Here is a 6496-nt window from a genome sequence, read left to right on the forward strand (position 1 = left end):
TGTTCCTCACGTGTCTGGTTGGACAATTTCCCCCACAAAATAAAACCAAGAATAAATAGGGTTTAGAAATCAACAGAATCTTCTGCATCTCTTCCTCAGGAAAGATGTCATTAAGGAATATTTGTTTTTGTTTGTTATTGTCCTGCTATTATTTTAACCTGTGAGCCTTTGCTTTGCAGGCCAGGAAATCCCAGGCTGACATTGCTCCAATGGAAAAGGAGTGATGGAGAAACTGGAGAGAACATTGAGGTTTACAAAACCCCAGTTAAATTCTTCACACACTGAGAGTTACACAGACCTCTGTTCCTTCTGAAACAACAAAAAAACTGGACAAAATACATGAAAAATGATTTTCAAGACAGTGGACATCAGGTAGGGAAGGAGTGCTCTCTGAGATAGGAAATAGACAGGTAAGCCCTACAATTGCCCCAGATAAGGCCTTGGGACAGTTTCCAAGTCATGGTGAAGGGTGGGGGATCAGATAAAACATAGCAGACCTCCTAAATTGGAAAGACAGATCAGAGAATCTAGAGAGACCAAGGAGGCTAGAGTTTGTAGGACATAGAGCTGTACAGGAAGAGAACTCTGGAGCTCTGCAGAGGGTCTCCCACAAGTATTCAGCAAAGCATTGATAGTGCACACAAGTGAGGAAACTACTCAGGCCACCTGACAGGATTAGAGGGAACAGTGCCCAGTGATTACACTCTGCTGGGAATAGGGCCTGGTATTAATGGCAAATTGGATACCTTGCTAGACAGTAATAATTTCAGATGATGGGGTACCCCCAAAGCATTACCCACTTTTAATCAAAACCCTTATATGGGTCTGTACCCCCAAAGAAAGAATACATGGCTTGGGAACCAAGGAGTGACATCACTTACCACCGCATTCAGTAAACCACATAGGGAATTTGTGCTTCCTGTCCTCACAACTCTGGGCTCTTCAACTCCTGGTTCCCAAAGGGAGAACACCTCTTCCAGGAGACATAACAAAAATCCCTTCAAGTTTAAGCTGTGACTGCCACCTGTGTACCTCAGCAACTTGAGCCAAAGGACCACCAGGGAAGAAGGGGAGACACCAGTCTGGCAGGGCTATTACGTTTTTAGGTACACTTGACACATAACATTATATTCATTTCAGGTGTACAACATAATGATTCTATAACTGTATTCACTGCAAAATAATCACCACAATAAGTCTAGTTACATCCATTGTTATACAAAGTCACAAAATTTTTTCGTGACTAGAACATTTAAGATTTACTCTCCTGGCAATTTCAAATATGCAATACAATATTATTGACTACAGTCACCATACTGAGCATTACATCCCATGACTTATTTATTCTATAAATGGAAGTTTGTATCTCTTGACTGTCTTCACCCATTTCACATACTCCCTAACCCTCAGGGTCCCCTCTGCCAACCACCATTCTGTTCTCAGTATTTATGAGTTTTGATTTCTCATTTATTTTTTTAGACCACATATAAGCAAAGTCATATGGAATTTTTCTTTCTCTGTTTGACTTACTTCACTTAGCGTAATAACTTCTAGGTTCACCCATGTTGTTTCAAATGGCAAGATGTAACTTTTTATGGCTAAGTAGTATTCCATCATATGGAATCTTCTTTATCCACTCATTCGTTAGTGAACAATTAGGTTGTTTCCATATCTTGGCTACTGTAAATAACGCTGGCTGCAAAGGTCAGAAGGGTGCATATATCTTTTTGAATTACTGTTTTAATTTTCTTTGGATAAATACCTAGAAGTGGAATTGTTGGATCATATGCTAGTTGTATTTGCAACTTTTTTATTTTCTTTTTTTATTTTTTTTTAAAAATTTTTTTTAACGTTTATTTATTTTTGAGACAGAGAGAGACAGAGCATGAACGGGGGAGGGGCAGAGAGAGAGGGAGACACAGAACCGGAAGCAGGCTCCAGGCTCTGAGCTGTCAGCACAGAGCCCGACGCGGAGCTCGAACTCACAGACCGCAAGATCGTGACCTGAGCCGAAGTCGGACGCTTAACCGACTGAGCCACCCAGGCGCCCCAGCAACTTTTTTATTTTCTATAGTGGCTGCATCAATTTATATTTCCACCAACAATGTACAAGAGGTCCCTTTCCCCATATCCTCACCAATACTTGTTATTTCTTATTTTCTTGATATTAGCCATTCTAATAAGTATGAAGTAATATCTCATTGTGGTTTTGATTTGCATTTCTCTGATGATTAGTGATGTTGAGCATCTTTTTATGTGCATGTTTGTAATATGTGTGTCTTCTTCAGAAAAATGACTATTCAGATCCTCTGCCCAATTTTTAATTGTTTGGGATTGTTTGTTGTTGTTGTTGTTGTTGTTGTTTTGTGATTGAATTGTATGAGTTCTTTTTTTAAAAAAATTTTTTTCAATGTTTATTTATTTTTGAGACAGAGAGAGACAGAGCATGAACGGGGGAGGGGCAGAGAGAGAGGGAGACACAGAATCCGAAACAGGCTCCAGGCTCTGAGCCATCAGCCCTGAGCCTGATGCGGGGCTCGAACTCACGGACTGCGAGATCGTGACCTGGCTGAAGTCGGACGCTTAACTGACTGCGCCACCCAGGCGCCCCTGAATTGTATGAGTTCTTTATATATTTTGGATATTAACCTTTATCAGATATGTTATTTGCAAATATCTTCTGCCATTTAGTAGGTTGCCTCCTCATTTTATGGATGGTTTCTTTTGCTGTTCAGAAGATTTTTGTTTGATATAGCTACACTTGTTCACAGCTGAGTTTAAACAATGTGGAGGTTAGGGCGCTGACACCCTACACAGTAGAAAATCCATCCATGTGTGGATTTTTTTGGTTCCCAAAAATATAACTACTAACAGCCTACTGTTGAGTTGAAGCCTTAATGATAACATAAATAGCTGATTAATACTTACTTTGTATGTTTGTATACATACAAACATATGTATGTTTGTATGTATGATAACATAAATAGCTGATTAATACTTACTTTGTATGTTTGTATACTTTCTCTAGTAAAGCTAGAGAAAAAGTCATAAGAAAGAGGGCACCTGGGTGGCTCAGTAGGTTAAGCAACCAACTCTTGATTTTGGCTCAGGTCGTGATTTCATGGATCATGAGATCGAGCCCCATGTCAGGCTCTCTGCTGACAGTGTGGAGCCTGCTTAGGATTCTCTCTCTCTCCCTTTCTCTCTGTCCCTCTCCAATGTGTGCTTGCTCTCTCTCTCTCTCTCTCTCTCTGTCTCTGAAAATAAACATTTTAATAAAAGAAAATCATAAGAAAGAGAAAATACATTTATAGTACTGTACTGTTTATTGAAAAAAATCCATGTGTAAGTGGACCCATGCAGTTCAGAGTTAACTGTACTTTTGCTTTTGTTGCCTTTTGCTTTTAAAGTCAGATTCAAAAAATCATCTCTAAGACCAATGTCAAGGAGTCTACTGCCTTTGTTTTCTTCTAAAAATTTTATGGTTTCTGGTCTTACATTCAAGTCTTTAGTCCATTTTGAGTTAATTTTTGTATATGATGTAAGATAGTCTAGTCTTATACTTTTGCATGTGGATGTTCAGTTTTCCCAACATCATTTTTTGAAGAAACTGTCCTTCCGTATTGTATCTTGGCCCCTTTATTGTAAATTAATTGACCATATCTATGTGGGTTATTTCGAGGTTTTTCTATTCTGTTCAGTTGATCTATGTGTCTGTTTTTCTGCCAATATCATACAGTTTTCATTACTATAGTTGTGTCATTTAGTTCAAAAACAGGTATCATGATGCCTCCCGCTTTGTTACCCAATATTTCATTATTTGGGGTCTTTTCTCGTTTCATATAAATTATAAGATTGTTCCAGTTCTGTGTAAAATGCTTTTGGAATTTTGATAGAGATTGCACTGAATCTGTAGATTGCTTTGAGTAACATAGATATATTAACAATATTAATTTTTCTGATCCATAAGCATGGAATATCTTTCCATTTATGTGTGTCTTCTTCAATTTCTTTCATCAATGTCTTATAATTTTCAGTGTATAGGTTTTTCATCTCCTTGGTTAAATTTATTCTTAGGTTTTATTTATTTATTTATTTATTTTAGGAGGAGCTCGCTTTATTGGGGGGAGGGCACTGCACGTGGCCAACAGATGAAGGCAGCCTGGTGGGCATTCTACACACAACACTTAGAAATGTACACAGGAGGTTTTTCTAAGAAAGATCAACTGGAACATGGGTTCCTCTGGACAACTTCCCCAACCTCATCCCTCTAAAGAGTCGGGACACTCCCGACCACTTCCTTGAAGGCAAATATGGTTGCTACAGGTAGAGCCCCTCAGGGGTACCTTCTTGTTTTTTATAAAGAACAGTTTCTTTAGATTTTTTGAAGTCTTCATTTGCTACTTTCATTCTATGTTCTCTCAAGGCCATCAGACCAGCTTCTGTACAGATTGCCTTGCCGGCCCCAGAGAGGTCATCTTTAGCCATGATCAAGTCATCCAGGGTTACATCATCAGCCAGCGTCATCCTGCTTATCTGGATCTGAAAGATGTGCTTCATAATCTTTTCATCTGGCCGGGGAACTCATTTGTCCTGTCAATGTTGCCTGGTCTGATAAGTGCTGGATCCAAAGTTTCTATTCAGTTTGTGGCTATGATAACTTTCACATCACTCCTTGAATCAAATCCATCCAACTGGTTCCACAGTTCCAACATTGTTCATTAAATTTCTCTCTCACCACCAGAATTTGAGTCCTATCTTTTTGTTCCAATAGCATCAATTTCATCAATAAACACAATGGATGGCACGTGTTCTGCAACTTGAAACAATTCCCAAACAAGTTTGGGCCCATCATCTAGGTACTTCTGAATAAGTTCAGAGCTAACCACTCTTAGGGCAGTGACTAAGGTTTGGTTTGCTACTGCTTTGGCTAATAAGGTTTTACTTGTGCCAGGTGGACCTTAGAGAATGGCCCCCTTTGGGGGCTTTATACCCATCTCTTCATAATATTCAGGATGAGTGAGAGGAAGCTCCACAGATCCTTAATTTCTTGGATTTGGTTGTCCAACCCACAATATCAGCATAGATTTCCTGGGGGACCTTGTCTAACTTCATTACTGTGACCAAGGGATCCGTGTCATCCATGAGCACCCCTATGATGGCATGCATCTTGTGGTTGAGAAGGACCAGCAGCCTGGTTCCAGCAGATCCTTGTCTACAAAGTAAAGAATGCTGACATAGTGTTCTGAGCCCACAGATGTGGACACGATGATCCACATGGTTGTCATCAATGATCCCTTCCAACGTTCTTACCGACTTTGGGGTCCCCCTCAGATCACCCACTTTTGATCTTTCCTCCTTTTGATTTTCTTCTAAAGGCTTCATTTGTTCCTGAATTCTAATGAATTCTTCCTCCATGAGAAGACAGTCTTTAATTCTAACTTCAGTAATTTTAACCAGCAGAGTGTGAGGTGTCACCAGTGGCAGCTTGCTGGCAGCATCTGGTCCCTTTGTTTCCTTCTTCTTTTTCCCCGCTCTAGTTGGTACAGAACGTTCCTATTTCTTTTTTATGTTTATTTATTTTTGAAAGAGAGAGAGAGAGAGAGAGAGAGCATGAGTCAGGAGGGAGACACAGAATCCGAAGCAGGCTCCAGGCTCTGAGCTGTCAGCACAGAGCCCGATGTGGGAATTGAACTCATGAACTGCGAGATCATGACCTGAGCTAAAGTCAGACACTTAACCCACTGAGCCACCCAGGCACCCCAGGAAGTTCATATTTCTTTTTCTTGTCCTTGTCATCCTTCTTGCCACCTCCAGGGCCATGATCACCACTCTGACTCTGACACATCTTGCTTCAGCCGTTCAAACGGGTATTTTATTCTTTTTGATGCAATTAAGATTGTTTTCTTAATTTCTCTTTCTGATAGATGGCTCAGTGTTAGTGTATAGAAACAGTAGATTTTATATATTGATTTTGTATCCTGTGACTGTACTATGAATTTGTTGAATAGTTCTGACAGTTTTTTCATGGAGTTTTTATGGATTTCTATATATAAAACCATGTCATCTGTAAATCATGCCATCCTTTCTGATTTGGATGCCTTTTATTTATTTTTCTTGCTTAATTTCTCTGATGAGGCTTTCCAATACTGTGTTAAATAAAAGTAGTGAGAGTGGGCATCCTTGTCTTGTTCCTAACTAGAGGAAAAGCTTTCAGCTTTTCACCATTTTGCATGTTAGCTGTGGGCTTATCATATATGGTCTTTATTATCTTGAGGTACATTCCCATATATCCATTTTGTTGAGTTTTTATCATAAATGAGTGTTGAATTTTGTCTAATGCTTTTCTTCATATATTGAGATGATCATGTGATTTTTATCCTTCATTTTGTTGTTAGTGTAGTACATCGTGTTGATTGATTTGTTGAACCATCTTTGCATCCCTGGAATAAATTTCACTTGATCATGGTGTATGAGCTATTTAATGTATTGTTGA

The 6496-nt window shown here is 39.3% G+C and overlaps 1 pseudogene; it reads right to left on the minus strand.

Moving 5' to 3' along the window:
- Positions 1-4320: 4320 nt before the first annotated feature.
- LOC122467704 lies at positions 4321-5848 on the minus strand (annotated as a pseudogene).
- Between the last annotated feature and the right edge of the window lie 648 nt (positions 5849-6496).

The sequence above is a fragment of the Prionailurus bengalensis genome, chromosome B1, assembly GCF_016509475.1.
Source record: "Prionailurus bengalensis isolate Pbe53 chromosome B1, Fcat_Pben_1.1_paternal_pri, whole genome shotgun sequence".
In the NCBI taxonomy this organism is placed as follows: domain Eukaryota; kingdom Metazoa; phylum Chordata; class Mammalia; order Carnivora; family Felidae; genus Prionailurus; species Prionailurus bengalensis.